This window comes from Canis lupus, chromosome 28, assembly GCF_011100685.1.
Source record: "Canis lupus familiaris isolate Mischka breed German Shepherd chromosome 28, alternate assembly UU_Cfam_GSD_1.0, whole genome shotgun sequence".
Classification (NCBI taxonomy): domain Eukaryota; kingdom Metazoa; phylum Chordata; class Mammalia; order Carnivora; family Canidae; genus Canis; species Canis lupus.
In genome coordinates this window covers 35,064,754-35,088,419 of record NC_049249.1, presented here as the reverse complement: position 1 = coordinate 35,088,419, position 23,666 = coordinate 35,064,754, and the positions used below count along the sequence as shown (strand labels likewise).

Below are 23,666 nucleotides of genomic sequence, written 5' to 3'. Positions count from 1 at the left end.
GGAAAGCCTGGGCAGGAGCACCCTGTGCCCAGCTGGGGACCAGAGCTTTACTTCTTGCATATAATCAAGGGTTAATTATGCTCTCTAATATGTGAAAAGAGCCAGAAAAAGCTCCTATTGCTGTTCCCTGACTGTGGCAGCAATTGGACTGAGCTGCCCGCTAGTCCCCTTGGCTTATCCTGGGACAGCACCCATATCACTGTGGGACTGGACATGGAGTTACCAGGTTATGACCTGGGGTCCCAAGGAACTTCCTTGTTTCCACAAAAGGATTGACAAGGTGAGGAAAGTATTAAGAGCAGGGGGAAACCCCACTCAAGATGAACCCACAAGCTAAAATGTCAAAGCTCATGAGAGTAAAGGAGCAATGAGAAAAGCAGCCAGCAGTCTTAACTATCAGCTGTATTAGTTTCTTATTGCTGCTTTAACAAATTATCCCACACTTAGTGGCTTAAAACACCAACTTATTGTTCCAGTTTTGTAGTTGAGATGTCTGAACTGGCTCTGGGTGGGCTAAACTCCAGGTGCTAACAGGGCTGACTCCTTCCTGGAGAGAATCCACCACCTTGGCCCTTCCAGCTTCTAGAGGCTGCCTATACTCGTTGGCTCATGGCTCCTCTCCGTCTTTAAAGCCAGCAATGACGGGGTGAGTCTTTCTCACACTGCAGTGCTCTGAACTCTTCTTCTACTTCTCCCTTCCACATTTAAGGACCCTTGTTATTACATCAGGCCCACCTGGATAATCCACGAGAATCTCTGTTTTAACATCAGGGGATGAACAACCGTAATTCTATCTGCAACTTTAATTCTCCTTTTTCATGTAATGTAACAAATTCCCAGGTTCCAAGCATTATGACATAAACATCTTTGCAGGAAGACATTACTCTGCCTACTATATCAGGACCTATTTACTCCTGACAAATGAAAGAGATAGAACAATCTCAAGTGACTTTAAGAAAACTAGCATAAGAACCCCAAAAAGATAAAAGATTTTTAAAAAATAGGAAACTATGAAAGAATTTATGCATGGCTAACCAGTAGTAGAAAATGAGTCTACGGGTATTGGAGTAGATTTGGTAAAGTACCTCAACTCTGTTCTAACCTCCTATCAGCATGCTCTCCTGGATCAAAAAGACTAGAAAAGTAAAACAAAATCTATATTACCCAGGTTCTCGCACAGCTTAAGAAACCGTTCAGGTTTGGCCAGTCAGATGCATGCTTGTGAGTTCTGTATGTGGAGCCAAGTTCAGGGGAGGGAGAAGTAGTGATGCAGGAGACATCCATTCTCCTCTTGTGGGTTAGGCAGGCACAGCATGGCCCTGAAGAGGTGGGACTTCAAGTTCTCCTCAGTAGACCGAAGCCTAGGTAGCCAACAATTTCCTGGAGCCAGCAACTGCAGTGTGTGGCCTCCTGATGCTTGGAAAGCAGCTAAAGTCCGACATCTGCAGTGATCCTGGGGGGTGGCAGGTGCTATTGCAGCTTCCTGACTCGGTGTCCTTAGAAGCTAGCATCTGCAAAATTGTCCTTGGAGTCATTCCTGGTGATCAGTGTAGAACCTGTTCTCAACCTTCTAATGATTGCTTAAGTTCTGAATTCCCTGTAAAGTACCCTTTCTATTTAAAATCATGAACATGAAAAAAGTAAAAAATAAATAATAAAATCACGAACATGCCTCCTATTATTTACAGAACCCTGACTGTTATATGCACAACATACATTTCCTAAAACTGGGGATGGGCTGCTATTAATTGTGCTTTCTTCGCAAGACTTAGTGGTGCTTGGTGATCTTTCTCCCATCACTACAAATTTGCTACTAGGTACAGGTAAACAATGTATGCCATAACTAAACTTTAAATTATAAACAAGTGATTTTACAAAGTTAAAAGTATGTCACTGAACAGCTGGAAGGAGACAAAATGACTTTCTAGGGAGCATCATAATCCCATTTTTTATTTTAATAAAAACAAACATCATACAATTGGGTAAAATGAAAATAGACCTTAGGTAATAGATGGGGGCCACAGCAGCATTTGGCTGACAGTATTGACAAATTATCTCCTTCTAGTCCCTGGATGGTATGTGTCAGGTTAGTAAGAATGAATCCATTTTTTCTGATGACTTCTTTATTTCAAATGGGGCGTTGTAAAGGGAAAAGCTCAGGACTTACACATTTTCAATTTTCTGTCATCAGAAAATGAGTTGCATGGTCATTTGGGGAGGGCTTGGCAGGCCAAGTCCCTCTTTCTCTGTGCATTGCCCATTGCTGTCATGGGAAGCTTTATACTCCTTCACTCAAAAAATTCTTCATGAGTGTGAGTGGATCAAGGTAAGAACCCAGTACAGAATGTTGGCTTTTTTTTTTTTCAGTCCTGCTATTTAGAAAAAATAATGAGTTTCTTTGATTTGTTGAGTAGAATCAAGATAGCTGAGAGCTACCCCTAGAGAAAACATACCATTCATTGCTACCATTGTCATCCTTTTCCAAAGCAAATTCCAAATTTCAAAGTCTGGATTTACTTTTGTAGCTTTCTCACATACTTCTTGAGATCATAAATTAAACTCATACCACATCCTTTATCTTTTTATTTCAAGATCATGACATGAACCCATCCAGAGAATAGATTCCCATTAACTTTCCAGCCAATATTTTCTGTTAAGAAAATTTTGCATGCTATTTTCCTTAAAATCGATTTTTCAAAAATAACATACATTGCCAGAGGATGGTGAGTCAATCACAATAACAGCTGAAGCAAAAAAAAATAATAATTTTTCAATTAAGAGAGAAAAGTCTAAAGAAAAAGCATCAATTATTTCATTGAAAAATGACTTCTTATATTGCAATGAGGTAGCCTTGTTGTAGGCCAGTCATCTTTAATAAGATGCATCCCTATCACTAGGGGCATTTGGGATGGCACAGATGGTACTGCTCTGTGAAGGGGGTGAAGGGGTGCCTTGGGAAGGACATTGAAAATACATGTGCCCTTTGTATGCCATGGTGAGCTCCTTCTATTATCTTGTAAAGTGGGAAAATGGGTTCCACTGCCTTATCCTTATTTGGGATTTTGATCTAAAATGCATTCTATATCTCAAATTTGGCTAAGTATTCCTAGGACAGAAATATGCACAAATTCTCATCTAGAAGTACTGTTGAGTAGGGGATAAGAAGGTAAGAAAAGAATAAGTATGTCTAAGCAGAGAAAATCAAAATATAGTTGAGCACCTAATTGGCCAACTGCCTTCTACCACTTCAACACTTGAATCTTCCTGGCTACCTGCACAGTATTATTAACGTAGAATAAATCGTTTGACATGACTAGCTTTTAGGAAAATATGTGAGAGTCATTCAGGCAAAAAATCAGTTTGAAATAGATGAAATTTTCCATCTGAGCGGCTTCTACCAGGAGAGAATGTTTCTAGGAGTGCAGTATTTTTAATCTTGTTTTAAAATAAATACTTTAATGTATAAATCACACAATTGTAAAGGCACTTCAATTTTACTTTCCTTTAGTTTTGAGGTTTTGGAATTGCTCTGTGCAGTTCCCAGTAAAAGCTCTTAGATAAAACTTGCATGCCGAAAACCACCATCACAAATGTGCAAGTACAACTATAAATTTATACAACACTCAAGCTGTTTGTAGTTTGCAAAATTTGCTAATAAAATGCAGAAGTAGGGTTTCCATTTAACATTCTCTGGCACTGGCACTGCATGTATATCTTGGGTGCAGGCAAAAGATGGAAATTTCCATGCACAGAGAATCTTTTGTGGTTGTGACAGTTTGCTAATATCTTAATGAGTGAATTATGATAATTATGAAAATCTTAGCTTTACATTATTTGTGAAGAGCGTCTGTGTGTGTGTGTGTGAGAGAGAAAGAGAGAGGGAGAGACAGCCTTCCCAGGCAAATACAGCATTCTGATTCAGCAGCATTCAATGAGGAACATTTCATGGGCTAATAATACAAAATGGATCTTAAACTGCTGCATATTAATCAAATTCATTAAAGTACATTCATTAATTTGTGTGTATAACAGCCAAACTGGGAATGTGGAATTTGCTGATCTTGCACAAAATACATACATTAATGAATGCTAAAACTTCAACATGAGTAATAGCTTTAACAATATTTTTATAAAGCAAAATTCTAAGTATTCTAAATACCTAATTGTTAATTATTTTCTTTTTAATAGTTCCACTTTCATTTCATTTTGTTATTTAGCTGTAAGTGGAAAAACAAATACGGAAGAAGAAAACAATTCAGAAATAAAGGATAACCCCAAAAGGTTGTAAAGAAAAACTACAGGACATTAATATTAAGTTTCCTACCTCTCCTTCCAATCATTTAATTTAAAAATGGGTTCAGGGCACCTTAGACATGGTCATACTTCTATGTACAAGAAACATGACTTTGAAGCTAAATTAGAAGTCTTTCATTTCCTCTCTGGAACTGGAGGCTGGGAGGGCATGGCAAAGGAAAACACACCATCGGACAGTGTGTATGTAAATGCCTACAACTAATGGAAAATTTTTACATTTCTTCCATGGATTTAAGACTTGTGCTAATAATGACTAGTGTCCCTTCAGCAGGACATATACAGATATTCTGTATCTGGAATGATACAGAGATTAATTAGCATGTCCCCTGCACAAGGATCACATGCAAATTTTCGAAGTGTCCCATATTAAAAAAATAAAAGGTTACTATGTGATGTGATGGATGTTAATTAACTTGATTGTGGTGGTCATTTCAAAATGTATATGTATCATGTTGTACCCTTACAATATATAAACTTTTGTCAATTATTCATCAGTTTATTTGTTAAAAAATAAGTCAATAACTACCTTTCTAATATGTTACTTTTTACCTTGGATGCTAATTGCTCTGAAGGCAAGACTCCCTTCCTTGTCCTGAATAGCATTTAGCAAATATCTGGAAATATTTAATATCCAATTGGAGTTTTAAAAAGGTATACAGGTGTCTTCAACACAAGACTGCTCAGACCCCTTGATATGTTCATGTACATTATAAAGCTCTGAGCACAAGGGAACCAGAGCATTTTACAAACAATTAAATGAAGGACTTTCCCCCTACCTCTTCATATCTCACAAAACACTGGAGTTCTAGGGAATGCAGGTATTTTATCAATGTTATTAAGCAAGCCAGTGATTGGCAGATACCTCCCAATTAAAAAGAAAACTAATAGTTATCTATTAATACATTAATATATATTAAATTTAAAATAACTATTGTACAAAGCAAAATATGGTAAGAATTATGAGACAGGTGCAAACATAACCACAGGTTCAGAAGAGTCAGTGCAAGGAAACATTGGCAGTCAGGTCAGAGGCTACGTGCTGATCTGGAAGCTTGTGGAGGGCAGGACCCTTCAGTTCCTTCTTCAACTCCCACCAGCTCTGGACTCTCTGACTAACCGGTGCTTAGTGCAAAACCCTCCACGTGGAGAAAGTCAATCCAACACAGGAAGGAAGGTGAGGATTTCTAGGTCACACTGGGTTAGCAAAAACAAATGTGCTAGAACAGCCTGACCCAAAGGACCAGGGTGTTCCATAGAACCCCTAGTCCTGTGTGATGTCAGGCAGAGGACTACTAGTGTGAAATTACTATGCTTGCTTCCAGATATGTTGAGCTTTCTTCTTAATTAGGAGGTATTTGCCAACTTTCTAACTTGCTTAGGAACATTGCTGGACATCAGCATTCTCCAGAACTCCAGTATTTAGTGAGTTATGAAAGGGTAAGGAAAAGAGTTGATAATTTAGCTGTTTGTAAAATGCTTTTGGTTCCCTTATGCTCTCAGCTTTACAATGTACATGAACATATGAAGGGGGGTCTAAGAAGTCTTATCCTGTTATTATCTGAGTCCATTTCTATGTATGAAAAAGATGAATGAACAGTTCACAAACTTTAGTATTTTAATCATCAGTGGAAACAATTACTTTTCATCCTCCAGTTGGGAGATGGTATATCTAAAGAAGTGCAATTAGTGATCAGTATCTTGACTATAATATTGAAATAAAAAGTTACCTTAGTGGGAGAAGAGACTCAATAGGGGTCAATGAAAAACAGAAAATTAGGAAAGAAAAACAAAATGCCTGGGCAGAAGATGGGGGAAGTGTGTAATGTAACTGGAATCAACGTAGCAATCAGAATTATAACATTCAACACTCATCTGTGATGAAGCCCTTGAATCTTGCACGTGGCAAGTACATTCAACCCTGGTCAGATGTTCACTGATGAACTTTCCAAGTTCTACATTTCTTTTCCTTCTGAGGACCTAAAAGCATCCTGATGTGGAATAAGAAGGAGCCACAACTATCAGGGAAATGTAAATCAAAACCACAATGAGATATCACCTCCCATCTGTTAGAATGACTCTTGTCAAAAAGAAAGGAAATAAGCATTGTTGAAGATGTGAAGAAAAGGGAACCCTATGCCCTGTTGATGGGATGTAAATTGGTGCAGTCATTATGGAAAACAGCATGGAGTTTCCTCAAAAAGTTTTAAAAAATAGATCTACCATATGATGCAGCAAATCCACTTCTGGGTATTTATCAGAGGAAATGAAAATACTAACTGAAAAAGAGAGATGCACCCCCATGTTCACTGCAGCATTATTTACAATAGCTAAGACACGGAAGCAACCTGACTGCCGACTGTTGGGTGAACAGATAAAGAAAATGTGTAAATATGCAATGGAATACTACTCAGCCACAAAAGGAAAGAAATCCTGCCATTTGCAGCAACATGGATGGACCTTAAGGGCATTATGCTAAATGAAATAAGTCAGACAGAGAAAGAAAATACTGTATGATCTCACTCATATATGGAATTTAAAACAAAACAAACCTGAACCCACGGATACAGAGAACAGACTGGTGGTTCCCAAAGGCAGGGGGTGAACTGTTCATCTTGTTCATAAATAAAAATGGACTTTGATAATAACATCACCCTGTCCTCCAATGTGCTTCCTCAAGTGGGAAAGAAAGGGCCAGATTCACAGGTGGGGATTACACACGTATCCCAGCCCTCTGCAATCGGTGACCTGAGTGAGCCATAGGCCTGTGGTGCACGTGACTGTCATCACTCACTTCTGCTGTAGAAGGATAACATTAAGAAACGTGGGCAGCCCCAGTGGTGCAGCGGTTTAGCGCCGCCTTCAGCCTGGGGTGTGATCCTGGAGACCCGGGATCGAGTCCCACATCGGGCTTCCTGCATGGAGCCTGCTTCTCCCTCTGCCTGCGTCTCTGCCTCTCTCTTCGCTCTCTCTGAATGAATAAATAAATAAATCTTAAAAAAAAAAAAAAAAAGAAACGCTCATGCTTTACATAAATTCTTCTTCAGCCTACTTGGATGTTAGAAAACATCCTGAGCATATGTTCTATTGTTACAGACAGTATGAATTAATGAGGAAAAACAAGTCAAAGCAGAAGATTTGGGTTCAAGCCCTAAATCTAATCACTCAATAATTATGTGGCAGTGGGAAAATGAATTGATCTGAGTCTCTGTTTTCTCACCTGTAAAATGAGAAAACATTGAATATTGTGGGAATGAAATACTATCACATATAAAAGCCCACCACAAATATAGGGCATTACATAGGACAACAATTTCAAAGTGTGCTCCAGAAATTCTACAGGCTCCATGAATGGGCTTGCAGGCCACTGAGAGTGAACCTAAAAGGCTACCTTTGGGTCCCCCACCCCATTTCCAGCCCCAACAAACACTTTGATCAGAGCGGAGCTACCTGTGTCTGTTTTGCAAATTAGGCTTCCAAGTAAGAATTCGATTGAAAGATTCCATGACAACAGGGGGGAAAAGGACGAAAACCACGAATACAAATTATCAATCCACATATTATACTTACAAAGTGATTATTTCAGATTTGTATATATACTGTCCAGATCTGTACATGTAAGATACACATAATCTGTAGGTTTGTATTTTTGTACATGTAATGTACAAATACTAAAAGCAGGCCTCTGAAGCATGTAAAATCTTTTGCTATTCACACCATCACCATGAAAACCTATGTTTTAACTCTCAAAAGATGGTAGGTAGGTTTTTTGTTCTTCCTTAATAAACATATCAAATGGCACTGTTCATTAAATTGCACAGTAGAAAACAATATTGTACACAACACATATATATGACCAACACAACCAAACAGTATGCTACACAACATGAGTTCTCTTAATTATTAGCTGTCATATTGAGATTAAATTGGGCATTAAATTAAGTTTAAAGAGGGATTAAATTGTGACATGAGGTAAAGCTGCAACAGGCATTGAAAATAAAAGGCAGTTATTTAGGATAAAATCATGAATACTTGTCTGCTTTTGAATCTAAATCTAAATTTATTTGGATTTAAAAATAGTAATGAAAGGTGAATTTCATGATCTAGTTCCTCAGTTTCGGGAATCTACAGTCTATCATTCATCGCCTAAAGTTGAAGTCTCCTAATGTGATGTTGATTAACTGTTAATTCAACTATCATTCAGCGAGGAAGTTTCCATCAGTTTATGCCCTATTTTATGCTTTTATGTGACTATTTTCTCTACCTAAGCAGACTGCTGGCCCAGCCCCAGGTGTGCGTGTGGCAGGGGGGCGGAGGGGGAGGGGAGGTGTGCTCTATCCCACCACCAGGAGATCATGATGTGAGCTGACACGAAGAGTGGGTTGCAACGACTGAGCCACCCACACGCCCCAGTAGATAAATTCTCTAGGCCAGCTTAATATTAAGAAATTTCCCGATTTTTATTTAAATTAGCTTACTTTAATTAACTTCCCCTCTTTAAACCTCGCATAGCCCCCTACTGGCAAAGATTTCGTCAAGCTTTAAGTTCTCTAATTTGTATCATGAAAATAGTCTGTAGAATAGTCTTTCTTCACCACATCACAGACTTTACCATGGAAATTCTAACATGCCCCTCCCTTTTTCGTCACCCCTCCTACTTGAAGATCACCACCTTCAGGGAATACAGGGTTAAGTATGCGATGTACACAACCCTGAAATAACATTGTAGGCCAGTTGTTTTATGGGTGCAGCCCTCAGACTAGCCTTTTTGGGGGTTGGGGTTTATGGAGTTCTGATTTTTTTTTTTCATCCAAAATGCCTTCTAGGGGCATCTCAATGTGGTGAGATGGTGTGCCGCCCCCCAAATCTGGCTCTGTGCTCAGTGGGGGAGTCTGCTTAAGACTTTCCCCATCCCTCTTTCTCTTGCCCCTCCCCCCTCACACCCAGGCCTGCGGGCAGGTTCTCTTGCTCTAAAAAAATCTTTTGTTGTTAAATGCCTTCCAAAAGAAAAAAAAAAAAAACCCACAAAAAAATGACCTTACCCAACTAAGGTATATAAGTGATGCAAAGTTATTCTCTTTCAGCGATAAAATGATAAAGTCATCCCTTTACCTGCATTATCAATCAGTGCTGGAGATACGGCGATAAGCTTGGAATTTTAAGCTTCCAAGATGAAATTTCGTTTCCAAGAATGGAACTGCCACCTTTTGCCCTAAACCTCTTCTTCTCTCTTTAGGCCATTCTAGGACACACTTCCAGGCCATGCTCTGTACTGAGGTCTGGCACCAAGCACCAAGTTTGAAATTTCATTAAAGGAACAAATCCAGTTTCTGTTGATTTCTTCACGGAAGTCTTTCTGCCCCTGCAGCCTGCAGCCTGTCTGGCGGCCTCATTCATAGGGTTTGGAAATGTGAGGTGCCTCGAGTGGCCTCGGATTCTGAAACCCAAGTCACCCATTCTCCGCAGACACTTCCACAGCAGGAACCTGTTGAGGAAACGGCCAGCGAAGCAGGCCATCTCTCTGCCAGGGCGGGTCTGCCAAAGTCCCAAGTTCCTTTTTTTTTTTTTTAAGATTTACTCACTTACTTACTTACTTATTTACTTATTTACTTATTTATTGGGGGGGGGGGCAGAGACACAGGCAGAGGGAGAAGCAAGCTCCACACAGGGAGCCCGAGGTGGGACTCGATCCCGGGACTCCCGGATCGTGCCCTGGGCCGAAGGCAGGCGCTAAACCGCTGAGCCACCCAGGGATCCCCCAAAGTCCAAGTTCTGAAGACGCACAGCAACTCCAGCCCCCCAGGACTCCCGGGCCATGCAGCCGGGAGAAGAGGCCGCAGGGCCGCTCGCAGAACAGACCTGTCCGCCCCTGCCGTCCTCCTTCCTCCCCGTCCTCCGCAGCTGCTCCTGGGCCTTCTGCACCCCAGGCTCTCCAGGCAGACGCCGCTGACCCCAGTGACAAAGCCCCGGGCCCGCGGACAGTGAGAGGCGCGTCCTGTCCATCACCCAGCACGGCCGGGCCGGGCGTCCTCTCACACCTGCCCGTAGGGGCCGCCGCGGGGCCACGCGCACACCCGGGCGTCTAACTAATCCACAAATCAGGGTCTTCGAGAAGTCTTCCCACCGCAGAGCGAGGGGCGCTGCCGTAAATAAAGCAGACTCCGAATCTCTTTGCCCTTCCAGGATTCCAGAACGTGCTGAGGCCTCGAACAAGCTGGCGCCTCGGACAAGGGTCCGGGCGGGCGGCTGTGCTCAGCTCAGCGTCAAGTCCCCCCCAAGTCCCGGGCGCCTCGCCACACATCCGAGGCCGAAGCCCGCGAAGCGCAGCCGGGCCCCCCAGCTCCCCCGCGCTCCTGGGGCCGGGAGGGAACGGCGGCAGCGGCCAGCTCCTCCGCGGGAGCGCGGCGGGGGCGCCCGGGGCCGCCAACTGGGTCGCGGACGGCGTGGCCGCGGGATCACGGCGGCGGGCAGCAACCCCTGGGTAGCGGTGCCAGGCAGCGGGATGGGCCGCGGCTGCGGGGCAGGGCCTGCCGGGTGGGGTCCCACGGGGGGCAGAGCCGCGGGCAGGGGCCTACAGGGGCAGAGCCGGCAGGTAGGGGCCTCGGGGCAAAGCCCACGGGGTAGGGACCCGTGGAGCAAAGCCTGCCAGGTAGGGGCCTTAGGACAAAGCCCGCTGGGTAGGGACCCACGGAGCAAAGCCTGCCGGGTAGGGACCTCAGGGCAAAGCCCTCTGGGTAGGGACCCGCGGAGCAAAGCCTGCCGGGTAGGGGCCTTAGGACAGAGCCCGCTGGGTAGAGACCCGTGGAGCAAAGCCTGCCAGGTAGGGGCCTCGGGGCAAAGCCCACGGGGTAGGGACCTGTGGAGCAAAGCCTGCCAGGTAGGGGCCTTAGGACAAAGCCCGCTGGGTAGGGACCCACGGAGCAAAGCCTGCCGGGTAGGGACCTCAGGGCAAAGCCCTCTGGGTAGGGACCCGCGGAGCAAAGCCTGCCGGGTAGGGGCCTTAGGACAGAGCCCGCTGGGTAGAGACCCGTGGAGCAAAGCCTGCCAGGTAGGGGCCTCGGGGCAAAGCCCATGGGGTAGGGACCCGTGGAGCAAAGCCTGCCGGGTAGGGACCTCAGGGCAAAGTCCGTTGGGTAGAGACCCGCGGAGCAAAGCCTGCCGGGTAGGGACCTCAGGGCAAAGTCCGTTGGGTAGGGACCCGCGGAGCAAAGCCTGCCGGGTAGGGGCCTCGGGGCAAAGCCCACGGGGTAGGGACCTGTGGAGCAAAGCCTGCCAGGTAGGGGCCTTAGGACAAAGCCCGCTGGGTAGGGACCCACGGAGCAAAGCCTGCCGGGTAGGGACCTCAGGGCAAAGCCCTCTGGGTAGGGACCCGCGGAGCAAAGCCTGCCGGGTAGGGGCCTTAGGACAGAGCCCGCTGGGTAGAGACCCGTGGAGCAAAGCCTGCCAGGTAGGGGCCTCGGGGCAAAGCCCACGGGGTAGGGACCTGTGGAGCAAAGCCTGCCAGGTAGGGGCCTTAGGACAAAGCCCGCTGGGTAGGGACCCACGGAGCAAAGCCTGCCGGGTAGGGACCTCAGGGCAAAGCCCTCTGGGTAGGGACCCGCGGAGCAAAGCCTGCCGGGTAGGGGCCTTAGGACAGAGCCCGCTGGGTAGAGACCCGTGGAGCAAAGCCTGCCAGGTAGGGGCCTCGGGGCAAAGCCCATGGGGTAGGGACCCGTGGAGCAAAGCCTGCCGGGTAGGGACCTCAGGGCAAAGTCCGTTGGGTAGAGACCCGCGGAGCAAAGCCTGCCGGGTAGGGACCTCAGGGCAAAGTCCGTTGGGTAGGGACCCGCGGAGCAAAGCCTGCCGGGTAGGGGCCTCGGGGCAAAGCCCACGGGGTAGGGACCTGTGGAGCAAAGACTGCCAGGTAGGGGCCTTAGGACAAAGCCCGCTGGGTAGAGACCCGTGGAGCAAAGCCCACAGGGTAGAGACCCGCGGAGCAAAGCCTGCGGGGTAGGGACCTCAGGGCAAAGTCCGCTGGGTAGAGACCCGCGGAGCAAAGCCTGCCAGGTAGGGGCCTCGGGGCAAAGTCTACGGGGTAGGGACCCGTGGAGCAAAGCCTGCCGGGTAGGGGCCTCGGGACAGAGCCCGCCGGGTAGGGACCCGTGGAGCACAGCCCACCCGGCAGGGATCCCCGGGCGACGGCGGGGAATTGGCCTGTGGCTTCTGGGCAGCGACGGCGGACGGTGGCCGGAAGCTGCAGGCCTAGTCCCAGGCCTTGGGGGCGCCGCCACCTGTGAGGGCCGCACTGAACGCCCCGACTCACGGGGCTCCGGGAGGGAAAGGCGGCCGACTCCTGGGGAGCTGATGCTCCCGTCCCCTTTCCCGCCGTTTTCATCACCGCTTCCCAAGCGGCCTTCCCCGTGAGCCTCTCGTTCCTGCGCCGCCTAAACCGAAATTCACGCCGAATCCTGGAGACATTTATTTTTCGTCTCTGTCTAATTAACTGTAGGCTTGTTAATAAATTTTAAAGTAATATGTGTAGATGGTACACGGATGACTTCCTGATGTGCTTCATCCCAGTCAACTAAACGTCAAATGAAGGAAGAAAAATATGGGTATCTTGTCAATACCGTTTCTTAGTGAATTTTTGCTGAACCCCCATCTCGGTTTTTTTTTGGGTTTTTTTTTTTTTTTTTTTTTTTTTTTTTTTTTTTTTTTTTTTTTTAAGAGAGGTGGCAGGTGGGGAGGAAGGTGGAGTGTGTTACTGTTAAATATTTAGGATAAGGTAAACACAATTCAGAAACGCTTGCCCAGGAATGAAATGATTTGCCAAAGCTTGCACAGCATGGGATGGGCAAGCCGAGAACCACATCCCATACATTTTATTTGTTTCCCTACTCAGTGCCCTCATTTCCTCTCTTAGTATCTGTCAGAATTTATATATACCAACTGCAAGTACAAGCATTATTTTCTAAATCAAAGAAGTGAAAACTTTTAGAGAAGCTCAGAGGCTGTGCCTTGATTAGCATAGACAACTGGATTAGAATCAGTGGCGGTATCTCTCTGAGCAAAACCTTCCAATTTTAGTCTTGTTACTCCCTGGGGAGCACTTGCAATTGTGGGTGCATTAGGCTCCCTGGCTTCCTTTGGTCTCTTTATTTGGATCTCCTGTGTACGGTATTAAAATGACTCACTCCGTTCATCGGCCAGTCTTTGTTCATCAGATCAGATATTTTTCACCTTTGTTTTTACCCAGTGCACAAGGGCGTCGTGTGGCCCGGGTTAGGAGTCCTCCGACAAAGGCTAAATTTTATTTTTCCCACCTTTCGAGAGTTGTGCTGCAGAGATTTCCAAGAGGAAGGCAAGTATCGATAATTTCCCCCCTGCCCGTCATCCCTCCTTCTGGATGCAGAGTCAAGTTTCCTTGCTGGGATTCTCGTTCCGGAGAAAGCAAAGCTTATCTCTTTGGAGATGTTTGGAGAGGCTGGGCACTCCATTTTATAATGATGGGGTCAAGATGTTTGGATTTGTGACAACCCCTGTCAGTCTTGTTCTGATTCTCTCTGGAATAAGGAAGATTGCCTTTTCTTTCTCTCCCTCGCTGTGCTGTTATTTGTCAGTGGGCTGAAGCTCGAAGGTGGTGCTGTTTAGCATGTAAATAAACCAACACTTTTTCCAGTAAATAGCTCTGTCTAGCATTATATGCCAGGAACTCTCATCTACACAATGATGACTTCAATTCCTGTATTGTGCCTTTCCTTTCCTGTCCTTTTACAGAGGGAAAGGTGATCACATTGTAATTACAGAAGTCCTTTATACTTTATTTTTTCAATCGTGCCTCCAATTTTCCTAGTATCCCCGCAGATAGCATTTCCCATTGCTAAGATAAAATTCCTAAGGCAGCCTTTTGGAATTAATTTACTTCCTATAGTCCAGTGTTTTATAGATGATGTAAATGAAGGATGTGGCTCACAGATCTATTTAAAGAGACGTGCTTATACTTCACTGTTCTGGCCAGATGAGTGGGCACATGCTTTTGCATTTTTATTTGAACCCCACTGAAGTTGGTCATTATATTTTGAATGCCACAGCACGTCTATACCATTATTTAAAGGATCTTGTTCATTCATCCATATAATGATTGGCATTGGCTATAACTTGATGCAATGTTACACTATTTTAATTCTTTCTCAGGCAATGTTATCTTTGATCACTTCCTATTCACTGGGGAAAAAACCCCACACAATTGCAGTCCCACATTATGTTTCAGTGATGATGCCAAGTACTCCTTGGAATATAGCTATTCAAGACACTTTCTCCACCCGCAGGCTGCTCATTAAAGGGATGGCAGCTTCTAACTTTAATGAATAAGGTAGAGTGCAAATTCTACTTTTCTTTCAAAGAGACTTCATGGTTTTAAAAAAAGTGTTTTCTACTGCCTCTTTCTTTGTTTAATTGGAAATGATGTACGCTCCTACATAACCATGGTCACAACTCAGTATGCAAAGTATTTCCTTGTCACATTTTCTTTTTTTGTGTGTGATTCAAGTGTATATTTCACCAAAGAATTCTGAGAAAGTTCTGTATCTTCCCTCGAAAAAAAAATACACCACACATTATGCATAGTGCATCTAGATTATCATCTTGTCTATATGGGTAGAGTGAGTCTTACATTCTTTGGGTTTTTTTCTCTTCTTCTAACCAAGCACTGACTTAATATGTTCTTTTAACTTAGGGATATTTGTGGCAGATCCAAAACCTCATTGAAAAGTTTAGCAAGAAGGAGCCAAGTAAGAAAGAATGACAGAGACCAGTGTTTTAGAAATGCTGTCGTCTTTTCAAAATCTGGTTGCCTAAAACCCGGGAAAACCTGAGTTAGTTTCCATGTTTAAAAGTGCAAATTGTCTTTCTTCTTTTTTGAGAAATCAAATAGACTCTAAAGATTTCTGTTTACCTTTTAGTGAGTCATAGCCATGTAGCAACACTCAAGCAGAGTGTAGGAGGAATTTAAGGTTTTAAGCCAAGTGCAGGTGATTTAAGCACCCGAGTTTTGTGGTGTGAGAGCACATAGGAATGAGCTTATCTCCACTAGTGTCATCCTAGGTTTCTGGGACCTTATTTCCTTAACTTCTAGAAATGGGCAAGTGTCTGAACTGTTTCATAGGTTCCCAGGGCAGCCAAATGAGAGGACCCTATAGATAATAGCAAGTTCATTCAAGCCCTGATCATATTAGAGGGGACTAATGACACCCCAACCAAATCTTTGCTGTCATCATCGTTTATTAGTATCTGTTATAAGCGTAACAGTGCTTGAGCATCCTGGAGCATACCTGGATAATAGGTAATCATACCTGTTATCCAAGATAAGTATATGATATGATATATGTGTTCCCACAGAGCTTTCAAAAAAGTTGGGGAGATGTACCTGACTTATTTGAAATGAGAGAACAATAGGAAATAGTTGATATTAAATGTTAACTTGTGCTCGGTTATCATGGAACTTACTTATACTAGAAAATTTTTTATTGTTATCTGAAATTCACATTTAACTAGGCATCCTGTATTTCATCCGGCAACCCTAGTCCTGTCATGGTGCGTTGCATTCATGAGCTGAGAGTTACGGTCCTACTCCTACCTTCTACTGGTTTACATATTCCACAAGTAGTATCATAACAATTTATACATCCACAGTCTTACTATATATGGTGTCCCATACACATGTTTATTTTACTTATTTTTTAAGAAACCTCTACACCCAACATGGGGCTCAAACCCATGACCCCAAGTTCAAGAGTCACACACTTTACCAACTCAGCCAGGTGCCCCTCTATACACATGTTTAAATGTGATCTTTCAGGGGCCCCCAGATAGTGCAGTCTGTTAAGCGTCCAACTCTTGGTTCCCGCTCAGGTGGTGATCTCTGGGTCGTGAGATGCAGCCTAAATTGAGCCCCATGGGCATCAGGCTCCATGGTCAGTGTGGAGTCTGCTTCAGTTTCTCTCTCCCTCTCCCTCTGCCCCTACTCCCTTCTTCTCCCCCCTCCCCACTGCTCTCATGGTGTCTCTCTCTCTCAAATAAATAAATTCTTTAAAAAATCTTGATCTTTCACCACAACCCTATGAAATAGGTATCATTAATCTCATCTTTCAGAGGAAGAAAATGAGGCTCAAAGTAACTCACAAATTCTCTAACTCAATCTCCATGGATATACCCAACCCAAATTTCAGAACTCTCAAATCCAGTGTTCCTTCATTACATCATAGTTGCCATCAGTGTTCCACACAGGGGGTGGGCTTTCTTCACTTCACAAATGTTCCATTTGTTCAGTGCTCCCACCACGTTTCCCACTGGAATGGCAGCTTCCAATCCAAAGCTGCCTATTTACCACTCACTGTCCCTGGCTGATGCCACCATCAGGCTGCTAGGAGAATGAAGGACTAGAGAAGTTTGTGGGAGACGTTTTGATGGTTTTCTGTGGATCTTTTCTCTTATTCCCATTTCTTATTGTTCCTTATGAAGGAACTAGGACTCTGGCTAAAAATTTGAGATTGCTTATGGCACTGCACTCATTCAGCTGGCTTATCAATCAAGTTGGTTGCCCTTTTTTTGTTAGAGAAATTTTCATTTTGCTAATAAATACAGAATATAAGAGTGAGAAAAGAACCTTAGCAATTTGGTTCCTGTGTCTCTGACATATCCTCATAGTTCGGGATGTTAAATATATATATATATATATATATTGGCCCTACCAGATGCTCCTGACTCATCTTTTATATTTTTTGCTGCAGTCCTGGAATCAGCCATTTCTCTAAGAAGCCCTGGTTCCTTTCATTGGAGAATGGAATTGGAAACCAAAATGTGGGCTCTGGCATGTTTGTTGCTACCAGAGTGTTTCTCTTCCAATTTTCTTTTGATATCTGCCCTTGGCTATGTCAACCATGTTATTTTCATAGCAAGAAATTTCCAACTCTTCAGTGGACTCTTCTAAGAAACAAAGATAGGGTCCTTTTCACTGCTCTTGGCATGTCTCTCTTTCAGTCCCTGCAGTGGGATGGAGGAGGCAGGCCATTGGCTTCCTTAGACTTAGGAGCTGGTCTTAAACACAGGCCTCATTCCCTCTGTGTTTCATGTTGGTGTGATCAGTTTTGAAATGTTTTATGCTACCTGATAGGGTCTAAATTTAAGTGGGAAATTCAAATGCTTGTGTTTTTATCAGTAGAAATGACTTTATTGAGGTGAAAATGGAATGCAGACTGCGCTTCCAAGCAAAGCTAAGGTCTGCCACATGTGGGCAATGACAGCCACCACAATATCCTCCTCTGCCTGGCGATGGTTACACTTCTCTTAATGTAATTTATAAGATTTATTAAAACATCTTCGTAGGAGAGAGAGTATGCAAATTTTCTCTTATTAAATTTTTCCCATGACTTTGATGATGCCTCATATGTCTTTTCTAATATTTTTATGTATGTTTTCTCCATTTTTTTTCATGGTTAGAATTACCAGAGATTTGTCTATTTTATCGGCTATTTTAAAAGAAGCCACTATTGATTATGCTGATCAGGTTTACCATTTTGCTCTCTATTGCAGTAATTTCTGATTTTATTCTAGAGATGAGATATGAATAAATCAGCCTTTCCTTGTAAGCTATTATTCTTTCTCTAAACTTCTTGAATCGAATGCTTAATTATTTAATTTTTAGTCTTCATTGCTTTCCAATAAACGCACTTAAGGCAATACATTTTTTTAATGTTATTTTGACCGCATCTCAATAACTTTGAGTTGTAGTCCCTCGATTTTTATCAGTTTCTAAATATCCTATAATTTTTCTTTTCTTTTTAAAGATTTTTAAAAATTTATTTATTTGAAAGAGAGATAGTGAGAGAGAGCACGAGCAGTGGGGGGAGAGGGAGAAGCAGGCTCCCTGCTCAGCGGGGAGCCTGACATGAGATTCTATTCCAGGACCCCGGGATCATGACTTGAGCTGAAAACAGAAGCTTAACTGACTCAGCCACCCAGGTGCCCCTAATATTTTTTTTTTGATGCATGTTATCTAGAAGAGAATTTGTAAATGCCCAAGCTTTTAGAATTATTAATTTCTAGTTTAATTGAATTATAATCAAAGGAAGTGGTATTTATGATTTCTACTTTTACAAACTAAGAATTCTTTATGGTATATATATATATTTATATATATATATATATAGTGTGTATATATAAACATTTTGAAATGCTAAGCGGTCTTTAGAAGGGCTATTTTCCATTTGTTGGGCGTACATTTCTGCATATACCTACTAAATTAAGATTGTTCATTATGGCTTTCAGATCCTCATGTCTTCATTTATCTGTTCCTTTCTGAGAGAATTGTGCTACATTGTCTATTTTCTTTTTATTAATATTATTCTGATTTTTCTAACAATTTTTGCACTGCACAATTCATTACATTAAAATTTATAACTATTTTATCTTCTCAGTAGGTTGCTTCTTTATCAAGATCAAGTAGCCCTCTTTGTTCCATTTAGTGTTTTTCTTCATGATTTTCATTTGGTTTACTTTAATATTGCTTTCATCAGCTTTCTTTTGTTAAGAGTGTATTGAGTTTATAATTCAAAGAGGGAAAAACTAACATTATAATATTAGTCATTACTTTCGAAGAACAAATAGATTTTGAGAGTTTTAAGTCTCACTTTTCCAGACGTGTTCCTAGTTATTTTATCAATTATTTGCTTTTATAAATGGGATCTTTTTTCCATTATATTCTCTAATTAGTGATTATATAGTAAAGCCCATTTATTTTTGCATACTAATTTTGTAGCCAGCCACCTCATTAAGTTATATTTTTAATAATGGTTTTTAGTTCATTCATTTGGGGACTCCATCAGTCATAGCATCGAAAATGATGATAACCTGCCTTCTTCTTTTTACTGTTTCTATTTCTTATTTGGTTCTCTTGTCTATTTGTATTGGCTAACACTTCCAGCATAATGATAAATGAGAGTAGTGATAGTGCCATCCTTGCTTTGTGCCTGTTCTTAAAATAAATGTGAGGTGTTTTCTTTGTCCCAGTAACAAAGTATATGCTCCTGCCAAGAAATACATTTCATTGCAAATAACAGAAAACTTTAGTAATAAAGATTTATATAAAACATTCCTTTTTCTCAGTAACAGAGGGTGTTCGTTCATTCTGCATTTCAACCATGCCTATGTCTGTAAGCCTTTGCTTTTTCCTTATGGCTGCAGGGAGACCGCAGCAGCTTTATGAGAACAGGAGAAGCCAGTGCACCCTTGTTTGTTCTTTAGCGGAAATGCCCTTTCCCAACACCCCCCCCCAACAGATACCCCTTTAGCAGGGGAGGCTGGGAAGCTGGGGAGTGGAAATGTAATAATTGACTTTTCAGCCAGGTTTTCCAACGTATTAGCTGGAGTCACGCAACGTACTGTTTTGAATTCCCTAAACTCCCTTTGTATCTATGGGTTTTTTTCCCCCCTATTCTTGTTTCTAATTTTGTGTTTTCATGCTTTCTCACTTTTTTCTTGATTAGTCTAGCACATAGTTTATTTTACTCTGGGTCTTTATTGCTTTTCCCTTAACAGCTCTTGATTCTATGTATCAAGTCTGCCAGTTTTGTATGCTTATTCACTTATATCTGCATTTTTCTTTATTAAGTCCTTTTTTGGTGTTTATTTTAGTGTTATTTATCTAAATAATGATTTTGGTGTCAAATTCATTTGTTTCATTCTTGAATGATTGTTAGTGAAAATTTAAAACTGATATTTTCATCTTGAGTACAGCTTTAGGATTTAATGTGTATTATTTTTGTTATCATTTGTAGCTACTCTAGGCTTATGGTTTCAATTTCTTTCTTGGCTTAAGAGTAGTTTGGGAGATGTCTGTGCATTTACTACTAGTGGGGATTTTTTATTTTTATGTTTTCTTCTTTGCTATTTAATTTTAGTTTTATTGAATTGTGGTCAGAAAACCTGTACCATTTATATTTTCTGAGAATTGACTGAGGTTTTATTTGTTATCCAATTTTTGCAAAATAGATGAACACTTGAAAAGAAATTGCTATTAATTATATTAATCAGATCTAGTGGGATATTTTTGTCTATACTTATTGTTAGTCTATGGAAGTCATTAGTGATTAAGAGAAGTGTTTTAAAGTCTCCTCTTACTATTATGTTTCAAATACTTTATCCTTTTATTTTCCTGCCATTTTTACTTTTTATCTGCCTTGATATGCTATATTGTTTGGTGTATAAAGATGAATGAAACATGCAGTTTAATTATGAATTTTATACCTCAGCATTATAATGCTTTCCCCCCTGAATCCAGCTGTGTCTAATATTCAAATTGCAAATCATGCTTTTTATTTGTGGCTGCCTGCTATATCCTGGGTCATTCTTTGACTTTCAAAGTTTGTCCCTAAGAGCAAGTAGATGACTTTAGTCTTTGATCTCATTTGCATTGATTTTTGTAGTGGCTGTATTTCATTTCAACTTTGTAATTCTATGTAGTAATTTTTGGGTGTTTTGTTTTCTTGACTTTGTGTGTGTTCTTTCTTTCACTATATATTTTGGCTTGATTTTGAAGGTTTATTGTCCTGGGAGGCAAATGGAAGATAGAGACTGTTTTAATTTCCAACTCATGGCTACCTTTATAACTTTAAACAATATTCTGAAAATTTCCCTCATTTATCAATTTAGGAAATTAAACATTATGAGGAAATTAGGATCTTTACATTTCTTTTTCTTTCTTCACTCTTTTTCTTCCTAATTTTAATTGGTATATTCTGGTGTATTTAATTGGTGTACATATATATATATAATATATATATATATATCCTAATCTGTTATCATTATGTTTTTATTTTTGCACAAAACATTTACATTCCCTTTGTAGTAACAAGTTTTGTTAATTTTAAAATTATTTTCATTAAAATTTTTAAAATGTTTGCATATAAATTTGCATTCTGTTTTGAATAACATAACCACCATACTTCTTTACCTTTATTTATGTGGATTCAGTATTCATCTCTAATTCTTTAGAACAATAACTTTCCTGTCTTATATCCTCTCTGAGCTCCTTAGATTGCTTCATTAAGACTTTTCTGATTCACATATAAGAGCAATATGTCCCTTTAGTCCTTGCACACTTGTGAATGTCTTTTCATTTTTCCCATTCAATATAGACTTGTCCTATATTCGCAGCTGTGTGCAGTTGTCTTTATTTCTACAGTTCAATAAAATTACCAAGATATATCTTCCTGTTTTGATCATTTTTCATGTGTTGAATTTGGCGAGCCTGTGTGATGGGAAGTGTGATGGTTACTTTTATGTGTCAGCTTATCTGGGCTACGGATGCCCAGAGAGCTGGTAAAACATTATATCTAGATGTGTATGTGAGGTTTTTCTGGATGAGATTAGCATTTAAATCAGTTTAGTGGGTAAAGAAGATTGCCCTTAACTGATGCCAGTGGGCATCACTTGATCTGTTGAGGAGCTGAGGAGAATAAAAATGTGGAAGATGGGATGGGCAAATTTGCTCTTTGCTTGATCTGGGACATCCACTTTCTCCTGCCTTTGGACATCAATGCTCTTGGTTTTGGGGCCTTCTGACTCAGACTGGGACTTAACACCTGTGGTCCCCTGATTCTTAGGCCTTTGGATGCAGACTGAATTACACCACCAGCTCTCCTGGTTCTCCAGCTTGCAGACAGCAGATCCCAGGACTTCTCAGCCTCTGTAACCATGTGGGCTGATTGCTATAATAACTCTCATATATATATCCCTATATATCATGTTTCTCTGGAGAGCCTAATATAGGCAGATGCAGTTTTTTTCATGCCAGAAAAGTTTTTTTCTATTATCTTTTGAATATATTTTTCTGTTCCTTTTGATATGTTCTCTGTTTTTGGATGTTAGTTATTTGAATATCGATCTCTGCTGTCTGCCCTCCATATGCATCATCATACCTCCTTTCAGTGTTGATTCTTTCTGTATTTTGTTCAGCTTTCTCAAATCTCTTCTCTGTGTCTCTGACTCAGTCTCTACAAAGCCAAATTCTCTTCTCCTTGTTTGTAATGGATCAATTAGTTCTGCATTTGGATTCATTTTACCCTCAATTTCCTATTTCCCCAGCTATCTCTCCATATTATTCTTGTGCTTTATCATCTCACTATTGGTCTTAAGTTTCATGAAGATCCTGTTTTAGTTAATTTCCTTGAGAATGTTTATATTTCTAACAATGCTATCCTGGAAGCCGAGACCTGTAGGATGAGAAGGCATTTTCTGGGTGAAAGGTGAAAGGTAGGGGCTGAGGAAAAATAGCCTGGTAAAGGCACAAGTGGAAGAAAGCTTGGAACACGATGGGGCATACAGATAGAGTTATGGTTGCTTATATAACTGGAAAATGGTGAGTGAGAGAGTAGCACAATTTGAGGCGTGAGAACTAAGCAGGAGACAGATGGTGCAGGGCCTTATAGCTCATGTCAAGGAGTTACATTTTGTTTTGTTTTTAAGTCCGGTAGAAAACCAGTGAATGATTTTAAGCAAGAGGATGTGATCTAATGTACATTTTTAAAAATTCACTTTTACCAAACATTGAGGATGGACAGGAGAGGGACATGAGGAATGATGGAACCAGTTGGGAGACAGACACAGGTGAGGGTTGGACTAGAGTAATAACAGAGAGATTGGAGGAAAGTGAGTGGACTCAAAAGCAATCTCAGTGGCAGCATCAGGAGGACTTAGCAGTGGATTGACAGGGGAGTAAAGGATAGAAGTGAATGTGAAAAAACATGTAGGAATGGATTTTAGGAGAAGTTGAGAAGCAGCAGAAAGTCTCATCCTGATAGCGTACATGAAATATTTGAGTGGAAGAACAACTGATGAACGCTGGGGAAGATTAACAAGTCAGCAGTTTTCCAGGACACCTGGAGGGTGCAGTCAGTTAAGTATCCGACTCTTGATTTCGGCTCAGGTCATGATCTCAGGGTCATGAGATCAAGCACCCCCCCCCCCAGCCACGTTGGGCTTCACACTGGGTATGGAACCTGCACAAGATTCTCTCTCTCTCTCTCTCTCTCTCTCTCTCTCTCTCTCTGCCTGCGCCCCTCCCCAAATGTCAACAATGTTCAGATGGAAGATGAAAAAGGAAAAAGAGCAACCAGGCTCTACATTAGAAATAAAGCAGTGAGGACATCAAGGAAAGAATAAATAGACTCAAAGGAAGGTGTTTTGGAACTTGGCACCAAATCCGATGTAGGCAAGATAGAAAGCATGGTCAATGATGTTATAATAGAAATGGAGAAACTAAGAAATAAGGGAAGACGGAGGTTGGATGGGGATTGTATAACCTGTTTAGTTGAAAACAA

At 41.8% G+C, this 23,666-nt stretch overlaps 2 long non-coding RNA genes and 1 other non-coding gene across 4 annotated transcripts in view; 2 read left to right on the top strand and 1 right to left on the bottom strand.

Annotated features, from left to right (window-relative positions):
- Window positions 1-10,601, bottom strand: part of LOC111092982 — a 32,616-nt gene extending 22,015 nt beyond the window's left edge. Inside the window, exon 1 of the long non-coding RNA XR_005380740.1 lies at window positions 10,171-10,601. This is a non-coding gene — a long non-coding RNA (uncharacterized LOC111092982). The remainder of the gene's footprint in view (window positions 1-10,170) is intronic.
- Window positions 4,583-4,685, top strand: LOC119866647. Its single transcript, XR_005380821.1, has one exon. It is a non-coding gene; the product is annotated as a U6 spliceosomal RNA (small nuclear RNA).
- Window positions 10,602-11,604: 1,003 nt separating the features above from the next.
- Window positions 11,605-23,666, top strand: part of LOC119877701 — a 33,998-nt gene continuing 21,936 nt past the window's right edge. Inside the window, exon 1 of one of the 2 annotated variants that reach the window (XR_005380738.1) lies at window positions 11,605-11,986. This is a non-coding gene — a long non-coding RNA (uncharacterized LOC119877701). Of the gene's footprint in view, window positions 11,987-12,079; window positions 12,215-23,666 lie in introns of those variants that run through there. The other variant, XR_005380739.1, reaches the window with a different exon arrangement.